At 34.9% G+C, this 19,250-nt stretch overlaps 2 protein-coding genes across 5 annotated transcripts in view; both read right to left on the bottom strand.

The window, feature by feature from the left end:
* Positions 1-19,250, bottom strand: part of AFG2A (AAA ATPase AFG2A) — a 368,869-nt gene that overhangs the window by 149,618 nt on the left and 200,001 nt on the right. The window lies entirely within an intron of this gene.
* FGF2 (fibroblast growth factor 2) overlaps positions 10,307-19,250 on the bottom strand; it is a 309,364-nt gene continuing 300,420 nt past the window's right edge. The window contains exon 5 of the transcript XR_013555161.2: positions 10,307-10,317. The gene's annotated coding sequence lies outside the window, so the exon portion shown is untranslated. The remainder of the gene's footprint in view (positions 10,318-19,250) is intronic.

Below are 19,250 nucleotides of genomic sequence, written 5' to 3'. Positions count from 1 at the left end.
CGTGATCATAATGAATCAAGACAAACATAAGACCACTGCATAACCATGTATGAACACAGACAAAATATAACCATTATGCAAGCCACAGAAACAACAGAAAAAATTCCCTATCCTGGCTAGCTGCTTCTCTGCCAATTACAGCTTTGCCTCATTCTATTCTTCCTGCCTTATAGATAAGATTTAATTAAGATAAACCAATCAGAAGATTACTTCTGTTTTCTGACAGTATCCAAGACAAAGCCAAGTCCCACCTTTAACCTCTCACCAATCATCTAACACAAGTTCAGATCTTGTAAATGCTTCCCAACATCCTCTTGCTGAGATGTCCCACAGTTCCCCACAGGGTAAACCCAATTTGTTCCACTACAGATGTATGTTCCCAAGGGTCTCTGGCGGGAGGGCATTGCCAACACAGTTATTTTATTGTTTCTGACTGCTACAGAGTATTCTATAGGATGCACCCATAACATACTTAACCATTCCCCTTGTGATACTTTGTCTTCAACTCTACCAGAAACAACTGAGGTAAACATTCTGGAATATACCCCACTATAGACCTGAGCTGGTTTCACTGTAGTATGTCCACAGATATGAGACTACTGAGTGACAGGTCATACCCTTACTTTTTTTTTTTTTTTTAACGTTTATTTTATTTTTGAGAGAGAGAGAGAGAGCATGCGTGCAAGCGTGAATAGGGGAGGGGCAGAAAGAGAGGGGACAGAGGATCCAAAGTGGGTTCTGTGCTGACAGCAGTGAGCCTGATGTGGGGCTTGAACTCACGAGCCATGAGATGATGACCAGAGCCAAAGTCAACGCTCAACTGACTAAGCCACCTAGGTGCCCTGAGTCATACCCGTACTGTTACTAAGGATCTTGAGATTGCTCTTCAAACCACCTACATCAGTCTAGATTTCCACCAATAATACTTAACTGTTCCAATTACCCCAAATCTTCACCTACATTTTGATTTATCTGCTTATTTTTCAAAAACTTCTTTCCAGTTAGATGGGTGTGATGTGTTATTTTTATTAGGACTTCTCTAATTACTTAAAAGGTTCTACATCTCTCTTTATACACCTGGCCATTCAGGAGCCTCCTTCCATGAAGTGTTAAGCAATAACCTTTGCTTTTTAAAATATATTGATTTCCCTTTCTTATTGTTGAATTTGTAAGCATTTCTCATATAGCCCACATGTTTATCTCTTTTCAGCTTTGATGTTGCAGATATCCGCTTCTAATCTGTCACTGTCATGTTGTTTGTTTTATCCTAGAATTCACTGGACAGAAATCTTTAGTTTTGACATTGTAAAGCTACCAATTTATCCCTGATAGTTTGTACTTTGGGAGTAAAGTTCTTCCACATACCAAGGTCACAAAGATCTTCTCTAACATTGTCTTTCATTGGCTCTACAGTTTTACCTGTCACTTTTAGGTCTTTGTTCTCTCTGGAGTTTGTAGTGCGTGATCTAAGGGAGGGGTCCACGTTCAGTTATTTCATCTAGTAAACAGGTCTTTCCAGGAACCTACAAAGCAACATACCTCTTCCCCACTTTGGGTCTGTTTCTGAGCACTCAACCTCTGTTTCATCAGTCTGACTGCTTCTGTGCCAGTTCTAAACTGCTTTTATTAATATGAATTAAAATCTGGTCAAAATATCATTCTTCTTCCAGATATATCTCAAAATAGACTTAGCTATTTGTGGATTTTTATTCTTTTATCACAGTCAGTTTTGGGTCTCCCCCCACCCCCAAAATACTATTAAAATTTTAACTGGAATTGCATATGGTGACACTTGACATCTTTATGTTGTTGTATGCCTCATCAATGAACATTTTATAGCTCTTCATTTATGCAAGGCTTCATTTATGTTCTTTAGTACATTTTTACAGTTTGTTTTATAAAGATGTTATGTATTTTTTAAGGTTAATACCTAAATGCATTATAATTTTTCTAACTATTGTGAATTTTGAACTGTAGTTACTGCTAACATGAAAAACAAAACTCTTTATTTTTGCAAGTATATAGTTTTGCTAGTTCTAATGGGTTGTCTATGTAGACATCGTATAATTTCCAAATAAAGACATATTTTTTCTCTTTTCTCCCTTCTTTCCTCTCTGCCCATCTTTATTTCATTTTTTTTTTTTTTTTCTTGTTGTATTAGCCAGATCTATCTCAAGAATATCACCAGGCTTGGGTATAATTGTCTAAAACTTGTTCACAGTTTCAATTTGGATGTTTGCTATATACGTTTTAGTATTTAACTTTTATCAATTTGTAGTTTCCTTCTATCCCCAGATTTCTGGACTTATGAATACTAATCACAAATTAAGAGTTAAATTTTATCAAATATTTTTAAAACCTGTTTTTAGATAATTATATAATTTTTTGGTCTCTTATGTATTTTCACTAATACAAATTTCATTGATTTTTCTTGTGTTAAACCATCGTTGCCATTCAGAGATAAATACTGTATTTTTAAAAAATCTGTTGGATTTAGTTAGCTAATGTTTCACTTAGAATTTTCACACTTGTCACTGTAAAAGACTGACCTATAATTCTCTTTTGTTGTACTATTCTTTTGGAATTAAGATTGTACAAGTCTTGAAAAATTAGCCAGAAAGCATTTTCTCAACCCAACTTTTTTTTCTTTCTTTCTGTCTCTCTCTCTCTTTTTTTTTGTTTTCGTTTTTTTTTTTTGTTTGTTTGTTTTGTTTTGTTTTTAATATCTGTATGAGACAGGAGTTGTATCTCCTGAAAGTTCAGTAGAAGTATCTTGCAAGCTTATTCAATTTGGGGAGGTATGTCTGTTTATACAAATGTTTATTTCAGTGTAATAATTTTGATTTCTATTTATTTGACAAATATTCTATTAATTTTTCTACTTTTTAAGAAATATTTGCTTTTTGTTTTCAGCAGTTATTTATTAAAGGAAATTAATCACAAAGAAGCTTTCAACAATAAACATTCTGAGTACAAATGAGATTCTTAAGAACTGATACCTAGACTGTATACCCTGGCCCTAATTTTAAGCTCAAAATGCCTCTAAAAAATGAGCTGTCTAGCAAAAAGTTCTGTTCTTACCCTCTGTAAAAAAATCATCTGTCCGTATGTGGATAGCAGCTTGAATAATGTGGAATGACAGGATAACATCTTAAAGGGAAAAATCTTCTGAGTTTTTATATTTCAAAAATAAGTAGTGCTATTAAGCAGTAAGGGACTTAAACAGTAAATTCAACCAAAGAAAATTTGCTGAAGATGCCATAAAGTGAAAATTTTTGCCTCTGAACCTGGCTGTTTAATCTGTTTCATTCTGATAGTTTAAAATCAATGTTCTTCTTGGGGCGCCTGGGTGGCGCAGTCGGTTAAGCGTCCGACTTCAGCCAGGTCACGATCTCGCGGTCCGTGAGTTCGAGCCCCGCGTCAGGCTCTGGGCTGATGGCTCGGAGCCTGGAGCCTGTTTCCGATTCTGTGTCTCCCTCTCTCTCTGCCCCTCCCCCGTTCATGCTCTGTCTCTCTCTGTCCCAAAAATAAATAAAAAATGTTGAAAAAAAAATTAAAAAAAAAAAAAAAAAAAATAAAATCAATGTTCTTCTTTTTAAGTAGTAGATTACAGGAACATAAAGAAATAGGTTCAGGTATAGATTCAAGAGAGAACGTTTCACCAAAGACGTGAAGAGTTATTAGGGATACACTTTGATGGCTAAGTTTTAGATTTCCAAATAATTAAGACTAAGGAAAGTCTGCACAGTTAGCAAATTTATTCAACAGAGACTATTAAATTGACATGATGGAACCTTTTCTCATGTGCTCAAATACTATACCATTGAATATAGCTGGTCTATGCTGTCCCAGAGGGCCGTAACAGTTTTATAAACTGTTAGGATGAATGCTGACGTGCATCTTACTTTGTTTATCACTCAACCCACGCCAAAAGGCACTAATTAGAGTAGTTCTGCCACATAATGTTTATACATTAATTATCCTACTTCCTAAACCAAATGTTCCAAGAACTACTAAGAATGCATATGGCAAAAAGCCACTGGTTGCAGCACCAGTATGCTGTTTTACAAACAAAAAGAACAATAGACTCCAAAAGAAAAGAAATAATAGAAAAGTTAACATATGATATAAAGTGTGGTGTGCATGATTATGTCAATAGTATAGGTATTTAATTTTAGTAAGAATTGAGACTTCCAAATTAAAAAGAAAATAAAAATTTAGAAACAAAAATATTACATACAGTAAAGGTACATACACACATATACATATATTTTATATTCAAGGCATATTTATGGGAAATATTAGGAAAAAATTCAAAGAAAAATACAAATTGGTATTGCAAAGCCCTATTTTTGACCTTTAATATTTATTGAGTGCCTTCTATGGGCAAGATACTATGATTCCAAAGACATTCCAAGACATATGGTGTTTCCTGTCTTCAAAGAGTTTGCAGTCTAATGCGAAAGATAGTCAATTACCTAAGAAAATAGAATAAACACAGTGTAGAGGAAATTCTATTAAGTGTTGGGAGATAGCTTGTAAGAGCATGTAATCCAGTCTAGGATTTTATTTTGTGTGTGCATGTTTGTATAAATGAATTTTAGCAGTAGGAAGAGCTTCCTGGAACTTTCCTATCTTATCCTTTCTCTCTACTTGGGTGTTTTTGTTTTACACTGTCTGCTTCTGTAGTACTTATTCTCCTGGCCTTTCCTATCAGTCTGCCGCCTTATCTCGTCCCTTCTGTCTTGAGATTTTACCTTATCTTCTTTCATTTTCCTACTTGGCCATGATGCAGAACAATGTACATTTACTTTTTTGCACTGTTAAAAAATGTGCCCTAATAAAAACAGTGATAATGTTGAAAATAATTATAATAATGGACTTACTATGTATCAGGTTTTTCTAAGCACTTTAATATGCATTAACTCATTAAATTTTCACAAAAATCGAATATGGTAGACATCGATATTACTTTTTAATGTTACAAATGTGGAAACTGAGGTAAAAAGAGGGTAAGTAAATTTCCTAAGGTTACATAGCTGGTTAAGGGCCAAACTGGAATATTATCCCTGCTACTGTGGTTGAAGCCAAACTCATTTAAATGAAAACAATAGTTAATATTCACTGAGTAACCACCAGGCACTATTCTGGTCATTCCAATCATTCTATAAATATGGTCTCATTTAATCCTTACAATGGCCCTGTTAAATAGGTAGGTTAATAACCCCATTTTAAAGTTAAAGAAATTAAAGCAGAAAGGGTTGTCCAAGTCACATAACTAGTAATAATTTTTAAAAAGGAGAAAAAATTTTAAGAAAATTGAATTTTTAAAAAAGAAGAAAAATCACAAACTAAATTATCTTTATTTTCATCTGAGACCATATTCTCTTGGTCAAGACTTTGGAGAAAACAATAGTTCTGTGCTTTAAGCTAATAATTCTGACTCACTGAAATGTCATCTGTCAAAGTGTTGGCTGGTTCTTTAGCCAAAAAGGAATAAACAGACTCTGCCTTGTCATTTTTCAAATGTGCTCAGCAATTCAGGGAATCACCTTCTTTTCAGTTGACATACACCCAATTTTTTATTCTATCCTCTTAGTATTACCATAAGAAACTCAGGTAATAGCACCTCAAAAAGAGATAAAAGATCACATTATTGATCAGTTAGATGGAATGTGACAATCAGGAGACAAAATGAGTCCTCTTTATGTTATCAACACACACACACACACACACACACACACACACACACACACATCTCATAAGTATGTCTTTTTTTTTAATTTTTATTAAAAAAAAATTTTTTTAAACGTTTATTTATTTTTGAGACAGAGAGAGACAGAGCATGAATGGGGGAGGGTCAGAGAGAGAGAGAGACACAGAATCTGAAACAGGCTCCAGGCTCTGAGTTGTCAGCACAGAGCCCGACGTGGGGCTCGAACTCACGGACTGCGAGATCATGACCTGAGCCGAAGTCGGACACCCAACCGACTGAGCCACCCAGGCGCCCCTCATAAGTATGTCTTAAAGTCAACTTTTACAATTATCTTCTCTATACATGCAGACAATGCTAGTTTGGATATATAACGTTTGTTTTGTTTTGTTTACTTTTGAGAGAGAGAGAGAGAGAGAGAGAGAGAGAGAATGGGGGAGGGGCAGAGAGAGAGGGAGACACAGAATCCTAAGTAGGCTCTAGACTCTGAGCTGTCAGCACACAGCCTGATGCGGGGCTGAAACCCATGAACTGTGAAATTATGACCTGAGTTGAGGTCGGATGCTTAACCAACTGAACCACCCAGGCGGCCATAATTTGGATATATAAAAACAGATAAAGGCACACTGATTTGTCTGTGCTGCTATAAAATTATCACAAACTCCTCCAAAAAAATAATTCAAAATCTAGTTCCCTGAATTCAAGGGAAGTCAATATCTCTCCAAATGATGAGGGAAGCCCTCTTAGAACACTAAATGACTTACTTGTTCAAAAGCACATCAAAATTCAGATTAGGAAAAGGAGGTAATTAGTGCCTGCAGCTTTGTTTAGGGTTATTAGTGCCAAGGACTATAGTCAAAGAGCACATGCAATCAGTCCTTGCACATTATAATTAGATGATGGGAAGGACAGAACTCTACATCATAACTACTAGAAATACTACAATCATCAGAAGTGACAAAATGAACCCAATTTCCCCACCAAATTGTTTTTCCAGCTCTGCTACTTGAACTGTGTGATTGAAAGCTTTTCTAAGCATTCTTGAGAGAAACTGTTTAGGATGAGTATTTTTAATATGTGCCTACACACTGTTTCAACCCTGCACAAAGACCTAGGGATACGTTTGCAGCCAGATCCCATGACCTGAAATAGCTGGAACCTGATATGATTACATATGTTAGATTTCGAATGGTAAATATTAAGGCAGAACTATTTGCTCTGCAGTACACCTCTGATTTCTGAGAAGAAAACAGAAAAACCTTGTCGAATAAACATAATCCAAACTTAGTTCTTAAATTTCAACTTCGTCTTTGCTGCTTGTTATTGGGCTAGTCTTTTACGAACCCATTTGCCCTTGCCTCATTGGCTAATCCAAATCCTTTTTATTCCCCTTAAAGTTTCAAGAATGTCTCCTTCCTTCAAAGTTGACTGACGGTATCAGGTGTTAACTCTCACTGATGTTGCTGATGACCTCAAAATTCCTCCTTTTTCAGACCTATTATTCTAAATTGGAGGAAAAGCTGATCTGTCCTCACTGTCTTCTTCCTCACCATTCCCCCTTTACCCCCATATCAGGCTAACAAACTTGTCAACAAGCACTATTGATTCTGCTACCTATAATACTGCAAGGCTATACATTCTCGACTTATGTTTCTCTTATCTCAAATATTTTCAATTCAACAAAACTTTTAAGCACCATTTAAATTTTGTTAAGTAGCTACCTAGGTGTTAGGCACTGTGGTAGATACCAAGACACCAATAACTGAGATGGTACCCTTACATAACCCAGAGACCATCCTCCCTTTTATCTTCAAACACATACTTAAAATTATCTTCCAAAAATCTCTTAGTCTTCATTCCATGACATCATGATCCCCACCTCTGGTCATAATCCAGAGAGTTCACAGTCCAATTCAAGTTGTATCCTCACATAGCTCTCCTTTATTATTCCAGTCTAGAGCAGTTTCTCTTTTCTCTGTTCCAATCATTTGGCACTAACCAGAAACCACGCTATACTGGCAGTTACCTTTTCTATGCCTATTTTATATTATACTTCACAATCATACTTATCTACTTAGAGGAATGGAGTTAGGCCTTACAGTCAGAAAGAACATGACACAAGGCCAGGCTCTACCTGTTCAAGGCTGAATGACCTTTGACAAGTCACTAATCCTCCCTCTGCTTGTATGCGGTTATTGTAGGGATTAATAACTTAAAATACAGGCACAGTATAAATTGGCATTAAATATAAATTTTCTTCCTCATTGATTAAAATCTTATAGCATGTGAATATATAAATGAGAATTTCATAAACCCATACTTCTGGGTTTCTCCTTTTATTTTCATTGTAAAAGCAATTATTGAAAGCAAAAAATGGAAAATGTCACCTTTCAAGGGGTCATTCAAGGAATGTTCACTTATTGTACTTCTAACAAGAAGTTATTACTCTGTCCTCTTCCCTTCCCCACTGAAAGTGCAACCCTCTGATAATGTTATAAGCTGACAAGACAGTTTCTGTCTCATCATGGCAGATTTAATACTGCAGTTGCTATATCCATTAGATTGTTCAAGCATTCTCATTATCCAAGTAGACGTTTACCAACTGAGGGCAGGCACTGTTTAACCAGGCTTACTGCTTGGTAATGGATGTACTTAACTGCAAGCAGGATTACTCTAAAATAAATCATGCCACAAGATAAGACTCTAAAACATGATAACCAGAGACAAAAGGAAATCCAATCACCTACAATTAGCTTCAACTACTCATATGCAGAATAGAGCACGTATATGGAAAAACCAATTTTTCCTTTTCCATAGACATAAATAAAATATATATATATATATATATATATATATATAGTATATACTATATATATATTGTATATACTATATATATAGTATATACTATATATATATATATATATTTATATATATATATTGTATATACAAAAGGAATTTTTGGCTTTCTCCCTTAAAATTAGAGAAAGCAACTTACAAAGGGATGTAATGCGTATTATATTTTAAATGACTTCTTTCTTTCCTTATTTTTTTAAGTTTATTTATTTGTTTTGAGTGAGAGAGAGAGAGAGAGAGAGAGAGAGCACAAGCAGGGGAGGGGTGGAGAGAGAGTGACAAAGACAGAATCTCAAGCAGGCTCTGCAATGCCAGCACAGAGCCCAATGCAGGGCTCAAACTCAGGAACCCCTGAGATCATGACCTGAACCAATATCCAGAGTCAGAAGCTTAAATGATGAACCACCCAGGCACCCCAAAATGACTTCTATCTTAATAAACATCCAAAATATTCTGTATATAATTATCCTCCATTTGAAGTAGTATTCAATTAATAATCCTTTATGATCATTGTCTTTTTATAAATAAGATTCACTTAGGGGAAAATGGAACTACTCTGCCTTTTCTTCTAGTAGAACTGCCTGATATGCCATTAATGTGCCACGTTTTAAAATTTAACTTAACTTTTATTTTGCAAAACTACCCTAGGTTTTGAAAGTTAATTTCTTATTACCTTAGTTGGACAAATTATTTTCAATACTAGCAATCCTATCTTGCATACGTTTTTAAAGGTAGCTGTACATTACATCATTTACTGTATCATCTGAAATAAAAACTAAAATGTAAATAATTAGTTGAAATTTGCTTTCTCATTTTCTGTTTAACTGTGATCACAGTTAAGAAGACTCCACATAGACCTCTGAAACTGTTTCTTTGGTAATGAATTGTTTATAGGAGAACATGAGTTTAGATTTTTTTTTAAAACATAAAGCTTAATAGCTTGTAATGCAATAGAAGCCACATCTTATCTTCAATATCTTACCCTAAGATCTTCTAAGTTTAAAAGCAAAGGAAGAATCTTTAGAGATAACTTACATCAGTGAACATTACAAATGAAATTCCAATGTAAACAGCTATCTGGGAAAATACCTCCAAGAAAATATTAATAACCTAACTATATAAAGAATTTAAACAAATTATAAAGAAAGATATTAAGATTTCAACAGCTTAATGAGTAAGGTCATAAAAAAGCCAATTCATTTAAAAATTTTTCTCACAAAATTAAATGATCAATAAAAATATAGAAAAAAAACTTGTTATTTTTACCAAACCATTAACATTTAAGAGACAGCCCCAGAGTTAAATCTATTAAGAGAGAAAGGCTAAAAAGGATAGAGAAAAAAACTACTAATTTCTGTCTGCTTCTTTACCCCATACCGAGAGAAGAATAACTTGTCCAAGGTCACAGAGTAAATGAATGGCAGAGCACTCATTTCAAATCAAGTGAGTGTGAATCTAGAACTCTTACTATTACAGTATACTCCTTATAAAAAGTGCAAGGAGTCAGGTAAAGAGCATTATAATTTGAAATTAGTGTTAGTTGGACCATGAGCAAATGGAGCTAGGCAAGGTTGACTAAGAAGAGTAACATCCATAACCATGGTACCATTCATAAATTTGTGAAATTCTGAAGTTCAAGGAACTGAAAAATCAGTCTCTTTTCCTTGACTACATGAGGAAATTCTACTAGCTTATTGTAAATATTCCTTGAAAATTAAGCTAACTATATACCCAAATAGGTTCCTTAACCACTGAGAATCTCATATCGAATGCATTATTTAGTAAGTTGGACTGGATGATATTTAAATTCTTTTGCAGTTTCGAATTCTCCTGTTCTGAAAGTACATATTTGTGAAGTAAAAAAAAAAAAAAAAATCAGCATTACTGCTCAATTGGACATAAGAACATAAGTGTAGAAACGGAAGTGAAATGTATGAAGCAAAAAGATATCAGACACAGGGGAAATACTTACTATGCCTGGGAATAGAATAGTGTGCATAAATGACCAAATATTTAAGCCAGTATTCAATCTTCCCTTGTCAAAACTTTACAGCTTACTAAATTAGATTTTCCCCCAATGTAAACATCTCTCAAATTAATCTTAGAAATATATTAAAAATTAAGATTTCCTTTGGAAAAAAAATCACTTTATAATCAACTCTGTTAAAATACCTCAATTAGAAAAGGCAAGTGATAATTATTTTCAGAGTAGAAAATCATAGATAACAGCAAGAAATCATCTGAATTCCATGGACATAAAAAGGTCAGAAAAATTAAACAATAAAAAGATTCTTGTATTTTCACACATGAGTACTTTTATTTTTGAAAATTCTACTAAATAATACAATATAAGTTTATTAATAAAAATAATGTATGAGAAGTACATATATTGATACACCAATTAAAGAGTAGCAATAATTAGTTTTCTAATGGAATAATTTGAATCAATGTCTTTGTCTTTCATAATGGAAATATTATCACTCTGGAAAATTTATTATAAAATAAAATTTAACCACGTAACTTCATAAGTTGTTTTTAACAACTTTATTGAGAAATAATTTATAGACCATAAAATTCACCAAATTTAAGTGTACAACCAAATGATTTCTATTAAATTTACATTGTGCATCCATTACCATAATCTAGAAGATTTTAGAAGATTTTTGTTGACCGCGAAAGGTGCCTTATGCCTGTTTACAGTTAATTTCCTAAACATCTCACAACTCCAGCTCCAAGCAATTACTTATCTACTATTTAGCTCTGTAGATTTGCCTTATCTGGACATTTCATATAAACTGAATCAATAGAACTTGTTATTTTTACACTAAGAATGGTTTTTCTAAAGCCCAATGTACTTTTTTAAAATGTTTATTTATTTTTGAGAGAGTGAGCAGGGGAGGGGCAGAGAGAGAGGGAGACACAGAATCCAAAGTAGGCTCCAGGCTCTGAGCTGTCAGCACAGAGCCCAAGGCGGGGCTTGAACTCACCAAGGCAAAATCATGACCTGAGCCAAAGGCAGACACTTAACCGACTGAGCCACCCAGGTGCTCCCCTATGTACTGTTTTAAAAAGGACTCTCAGAATAAAATTAACCTAAAGTCAACTAAAAATGAAAATCTCAGATGTTGATCAGAGATTATAAGTGTCTATATATTGAATGAAAAGGAAACTTTCAAGACTTTTCAGAGATTGCAAGACTTTTAAGACTTTAGAACCTTCTAACTTCACATTCTTATTGCCATTAAAAACATATGCAGAATTGCAGAATCATTAAGTAGAGGTGCCATTCGTTATTTGCTTCAGTATCATATCAAGGAGAAAGAAAACTGGACTAGGAATCAGAACACTTAGAAAATTTTTTTCAGGGGCGTCTGGGTGGTGCCCGTGACTAGGATCATGACACCGCAAACTGTTGCTTATTGTGAAAATAAATCAGAAGTGCTCATAAAATTCTCAAAAGCAAATAAACTAACCAAAGTAATGAAATTTTGGCTTAGAAATCTCAACAAATATCCAAAAACTTCAAACAACTCAATAAATCTTAATCAAATATTTACCACACAAAACCACATTTATTCGTAGGCACAATGGGGGGCATACTAGAAATATAATAAGATACTTTCCTACCCTTCAATGGTTTGAATTTCTATTGGGGAAAATAAATTACAATCATGAACTAATTAGCAAAGAACTCAAAGTAGAAAACAAGTGCCAAAATGTGAAGTCAGAGTTGGGACTGAGACAGATCAAGGTGGGGAAAAATACTTTGAGCTAGAAGGATCACTAGTGGTCATAGAGGAAGCAGAACATAGGGAGACTCTTAAAGTGTGGCTCAGAATTTTAAATATAAGGGCTCAAAGAGGATGGCTTTTTAAATAAGAAGTACATCATGGTCAATTTGCACAGAGAAAGAACAAAGTAAATTATTTCAATAATAAGGAAACAAGCCTGATCAGAACAAGTCAATATGAGTGGGTATCTGGCTGAAAATGAAAGGATAAAAAAAGTAGGTATATGTGGCAGACCTCAAATCTCTCCTCTGATTGCTATACCCTTCTGGAAAAGGTAGAGCTTTAGAAGTATTGGATAAGGCTTAGAGAGGAGCAATTATAATAAGCGTGCTTGAACATCTAAAAAGTTAAACTTTTTACTTTTGTATAAAACAAGATATGAGTCTCTATCCTTTCTTCATCTATTAAGGATTGCATCTATCAAGGGTTGCATAATAGAGGGCAGTCCATTAGATGAATCAGTCCCAGGAGTTGGCACTGGCAAACAGGAACAGCTCTCCCTTCCCTCAGGGACTGTGGAGCCCAGCCAGGACTTCCAGTCCGTCTAAGTCTACAAAATACGTGTCAGCAGGTCATGAGTGGGGTACTACCTGTTCATACATCTGAAGAAATGAAATAAAATGAACACGGAGGTTTTACTATATACCAGACTCTGCTAAACACAAAATAAACATGACCTAATTTGATATTCTGAACCTATGGAAGAGACAAGTATTGTTCTCACTTTACAGGTAAAGAATCTGAGTCATATGGATGTACTTCTACCAAGTGACTGTGCTAGACTTCAAAAGTCACATTAGTCTGACTCCAAAGCCTATGTTCTTCCCACTTTACAACTTTGTGTCTATGTAGCATGCTTATTTAAAACCTTTTCAGATAAGAATTTTTAATAGTTGCCAGTTTTTAATATCAAAATGTTCTAGGTTCTTTTCTATGTACCAAATAAGCATTATTATTAATGTATATAGAAACCCTGGAAGAGTGTAATTATATCCCTGTTGTACAGTTGATTAAATCATGACCCAGAGAGGCCAAGTAAGATGGCAACGTTAAAAAAGCTATGTGACAGAGCTGGCTTCAAATTCAACTGTGCTTGATGTCAACCCACCACTCTTTATACATACCTTCTTATTTGGTATGCATTTTAAGAAAGAGACATTGTCACTTATACATGGGTACTTAAATTTCCTTATATGTCTGTTTGTACTTTCTGTTTATCTGAGAACCATAAAATTCTGAAATATAAATATAAGTAAAGAGTATCGATGTAAGTTCTAAGACACTGATGGGCCCATTGATTCTTCTTTCTTTACCCTCTAATATTAGAGATATTGATACAACAAATCCAAAGGACACTATTAATTTGTTCTTTTACAACTGTTTAGCACCATCAATATCTATTTTTAACATAGCCATACTTTTAATAATATTTCTGATGGATGTTCCTAAGAAAAACAGTAAAACTTACAAATGGTTCTAATGCATGGAGTTAAATGTATCTGTTTACAAGTCCCATTTCCATGTGGCAGACTTTTCCTGTATTTGAAGACAGGGTTCACGTTTCTTACAAATCTCCTTCAGCATAAATTAAACCTCTCAAAATACTTCAGTTACTCTTCCTGTGCGACAGGGTTTCCAAATCTTTCCATATCTAGGACACAGTCTTTTGGATGTAGTCTGGTATCTCTTCTTGACCCTCTGGAGTAACAGAGGAAGGAAACTGTCTCTTCTAGAAGACAGCCCTCTGAAAAATTGAAGCTACCTATCACTCTCTCCTTCAGAATCTTCATTTACCTTCCTCATTAGCCAGGAACTCAGTTTGCAGACACTTGCCCCTCCCTCCCACCCAAATCCTGATTTTTCTCCTTTGGATTTACTCTGGCTTTTCCGTGTTTCTCTTAAAATGTGGTGATTCAAACATAAGCTGACCAACATGGAATACAGTGAGCCATTTTTTTTTTTTTTCTTTTTTACATTGACAATGTCACTCACATATATCCTTCTCTTGTTTTTAGTTTGGCTTCTTGTCTTAATTCCTTTCCTAAAGAAACAGTATAACCCTAGCCTGAAGTTTCTGCCTCTTTTAATTCAGCCTCACACTGCTTAATCTTCCTAAAACCTCATAGTATCTTTCTTCTACCCAGAAATTATATATCTCAACTGCCTACACTAAAGTCTGAACTCCTCCTAGATGTAATTTCAACTAAGTTGCCCAGCTTTATCAGCCACTGATCTATTTATAATTCTGAACCATGTAATTTGAATATTCACCATTCTCCAAATACATTCCCTGCTTTCATTTTCATGTCTTTGTCCCTTGCCTAGCGTTAGTTCCATACGGAATGCCCACCAATCCTCTCCTTTGTGTCCTAAAATATCATCCTTACCATATTTGTATAATTATTATCTTCGTGTAATTTAGTTAACTTAGTATATAGTATAAATTAGTATAATTATTACCTTTTAGTCATACCTGCTGGAAGCAATCTGTCCTACCTAGACAGTGCTCTTTTTAGAGCACTAGTTCATGCTTCCTTGTCCTCAATTTAGTTGTGTACCTTAAGTCTTCTATCACATATTGAAGCTAGAGAATATATCTTACTAAGCTAATATCATGTGTGGTAAATGCAAACTGTAGTTAGCATGTGATATAAATCTCCATGTGATCAATCAATTCAACAAATATTTAGTAACCATCTGTTATATACCAGGCACTTTGCTAAGTTTTGGGGATGTGAATCTGAAGAGATATGGTCCTTACCTTTAAGGGACATACAATATAATGACAGAACTGAAGTATTTATTTAAAACAAACAGACAAACATACAAACAAACTGCTATATGCACAGCAGCAGCCCAAATCTCTGCTTGCATGGTCAGGAGACCTGATCCTTAAAGAATGAGTAGGAATTTAGCAAGCAAACAAATTGGTCAGCAATTTATTGTTCACAGTGATATGATGGAGGTGAAAAAATACATTATCAGGGATTAGAGAATCTCATAGGAAAAAGAAATGTCAAAGAAGATTCTGCAGAATGAGAGGTTATCCCACAATACTAGCAAAGGAAGCCAAGATGCTTGGAAAGGGCAGTGTTTACATTAGTAGTATTAGGTGATTAGCAGTCAGGGATGAGCTGATGTAAAGGTGATAATGCAAGAAGCTGGCCACAGTAATTTGTGTTGTCTGTGTTTTCAGGAAGAGGTGTGTCTTTATTTTGCCTGCAGTAAAACTGATGACTATGGGCAAGTCTGTACTCCACCCAAAGTGAATCATTTTTTTAAGGATGTAACTGAATGTTGTGTTTTAGAACTGAGTTTACTGGTGAGGGTGGATTAAAATCTCATGTAAATAACTACCAGCTTCTTTACTACCATGTGTAGAACTTGGATTTTTCTCAAAGGTAGCACAGCTTGGTAAAACAGAAAAAAAGTTAGTCATCATACTACTATTGTTTCTCCAGAAAGAGTGCTTGCTCTGAGAAAAAAAAGACAAGATTTTTGGCAGATTATAGTTATTCACACTCTTGTTAGTTACAGTCATCTTAAAACACTGTTTAACTTCATTTTGCTCTTTTTCAGAGGCTCATTATTGACTAAAAAATGAGGGTCAAATGCTTTAGGCTGGCATTCAATCCTTTAACTTGTCTTCTAAATCCTAGGAGAGTCTCAAAGACTTTGAGAGTTGCTCTCTCATTTAAACTGTTAAGACTCGATGTCTGATAGATTTCCTTGTTCATGACTGAACAGAACCAGGAGACTGATGCTCAGAAACAAGGGCTCTGGTCTGGGCAAGGTCCTCACTTTCTTCACTCTCCTCCCCCCATGAGCCCTTCATTGTTCCCCAGAGGAGTGAGCTTCAGCCAGGCACCTCTACTCTGCGGCCCAGGCTCTACTCTGCATCCCTGTCTCCATTCTGCTTCCTCTCCTTCAGAAAGGTTCTACTTTTTTCCTAACCAACTACCTCCAATATTTCAATGATTCTTAGAAGCACATTTCTTCACCCTTTCATACCACAGAAATCAGTATGTGTTTTGCAATCAATCCACATCACAACTTAATTGGCTGTATTTTCTTTCTTAGTAGTCTACTATAAAGTAATGGTGTACCATACAATCAGTGGCTTAACACTTCCATGACTTCCATATAACTTGGCTCCTATGTATCCAAAATACTGCCCCTCCCCCAGAATCATACCTGTTTTATCAAAACTGTAACTGAGTAAAAATGAGACTTTTTAAAAAAGTATAGTTGACACAGACTTCTAAAAGCAACATCTAGTAGCTCCCAAATGGATCAGAATATCAGATTAAAAACTTGTCCAAACCTTTACAAAAAAGTTCTAAATAATATTATCTGTAAATCTTTCAGAATTCATTCCTCAGAACCACTTAATAATTATAATCAAATAACAAAAGACACACACCTTTGGTGGGGCATGATTTACCTGGAATTTAAGAGTGATCTGGTTAGATTTATTCTTCACCGCAGAATATAATGGACACAACACTGGAGTAGGAATAAAATGTTTTCTTTTCTTTTTTTTTAAAAATGTTTTCTGATCCATGTTACCTTATCTGAAAATAAGAGGGCTAGACATGATTTAGGTCCCTTTCAACATTTAATCTCTATGGTTTTCAGTATTGATATTTTGATATAGATCACCTTTATTAGAGAAAAAAAGGAGAACCTAGATTCTAAAATCGAGGACACTAGTGTTTGCTTCGGCAGCACATACACTAAAATTGAGAACACTAATGTAATTTTAGCAGCTGAATTTGAACATTGTTTTGAGTTAAAGGAATCTGCTCTCTCCCTTCAGTTGCAAGTGATGAGACATTTTGGCACATGCAACCTGGCATTCTTTCTCTTTCTTGCTAACTTCCTTCCTCTGATTGCTGCAGACAGGTTGTAGCAAGTAATGCTCTCTTTAGGACAGATTTATTGTGCTCAAATGTTCCTTCTGTATTTTCCTTCACTGACATGATGCAACAATAAGCATGTTTATATACTGCCTATGTACTCTGTATTTGTCGACTTGAACTTCTTTGGGGAGCCGCTACATAATAGGTATTACCACATCCGGAACTTGTCAAAAGAAAAGAGATGAAATACTGAAAAGATGTTTTTATTCATCTCTACTATTGTTATGCCTCAGTAAATTAATAGCTTAATAAACTCCAGTCTTTATACTGAGTTTATATAAAACTGCATTGATACAAAAACTGTAAGTATCCATTCCCAACGTACACATACATCAACACCTTTTTGGTCTGGAATTCCTGATACTCACATTTCATTGTAAATATGTTGTCACAGACTAATTCTAAGGGGATTACTAAACTTTTCAATGTCCAAAAGAAAGAACAACCTGATCTGAGATTCAGGTTTACTATTTTGTCTGCCAGAAGTGATTTGGGACTAGTCATTTTATCCTCTCAAAGCTTTAATGATCATTTGTGTAAAGTGAGGATTTGGACTGTCAGTGGTTTTCACCCTATTTTCTGCCTCAACATAACAGAGATGATCCTACTCAGTCTCATTATTCACAGGCTCACTACTCTCACCACAGTACGAGGTGAGGGGCGAGGGTGTGTGTGTGTGAGTGTGCCTGTGACAAGTGACAAGGCTCCCAGGTGTATCTGACAAATCTAGAGTGTGTGTGTTTATGGGGCACTCACTCTAATCCCCCTCTTTATTCCCACTCTCATTGCTACAGACTAATTAGCTCAAAGGTCCTTTCCAGCATCAGTCTCTGTGACTGTAAGTGGAAAGACTCTGTATCTACAAGAACACATTTCGTGAAGTTGAATAGGTTTTGCTTTCTATACTGACAGGTTTTTTTTTTTCTTTCAGCATTTTAAAGGTATCATTTTACTGTCTCGTGGCTTGCACTGTTTTGATAACTGTCTGTATGCCTGTATTTAACATGGCTTTTTATTTTTCCTGTTTGCTTTTAAGATTTTCTTTTTATTATGGATTTTCAGCAATTTTATTACAATATACCCTGGTGTGGTTTTCTTGCACTTATCTTGCTTGAATTTCCTTGTGCCTGCTCATTCTCCTTATCTTCAAAGCTACTTTTTTTCTGTTGGGTTGATATTTTTATCAAACCTGAACAAATCAGGGGCATTTTATTCTTCCAATATATTTTCTCTGATTCTTTTCCTACTCCACCCCCAGGAATTCAATTGCATCTGTTAGTTTATCTATGTCCCACAGGTCAGTGAGGCTCATATTTGGTTTTCATATGTTTGCATGTGTGGTTTTGTTTTGTTTTTTCCCTTTTTTCCCCTCTGTGTTTCAATTGGAATGAGTTCATTTGTCCATAGCTTACTATGTATACTAATCTTCTTTTTGTAATGTCTCATTTGCTTTTAAACTTATTCAGTGAATGCTTCATTTCAGACTTTGTATTCCTCAGAGCTATGTTTCATTTTGTTCTTTTTTCAAGATATAAGAGCAGAAACATGGTATTTTAAAAGGTAAATGGGGGAGGGAGGGACCTAACTGAGTAAGTAGAAAGTGGTTTATCTTGGGGAGTAGAAATTTGAGAATGCGGGGAAAGTGCAGAAGACTCCTGTTACCTTTTTTGGCCTTGTAGTCCATTTTGGTTTTGTGTTTAGCCTTGCAGTTCTTTTTGACTTTGAAAAATATTAGCAGGTATTACTTTGATAAAACTAAATGAAACAGATATACAAATGAAAAATTTAGACACATATACACTAGATGATTTTATAAACAACACTTTCTTCTGTATCTTCTGTCTCCCCATAAAATAGAAACTTTTGCATTCTGAGAACTATTGGGATAAAGCATCTTAAATTCTTCACTGCCTCATACTCCTTAGTGGTTTATTTGAATCCTGAGGCTGAGTAAAGACTTAGGTCTACAAC

This window comes from Panthera onca, chromosome B1 (assembly GCF_046562875.1).
Source record: "Panthera onca isolate mPanOnc1 chromosome B1, mPanOnc1 haplotype 2, whole genome shotgun sequence".
Taxonomy (NCBI): Eukaryota; Metazoa; Chordata; class Mammalia; order Carnivora; family Felidae; genus Panthera; species Panthera onca.
Note: the sequence above shows the minus strand (reverse complement) of the source record. Positions and strands in the feature narration are given on the sequence as shown.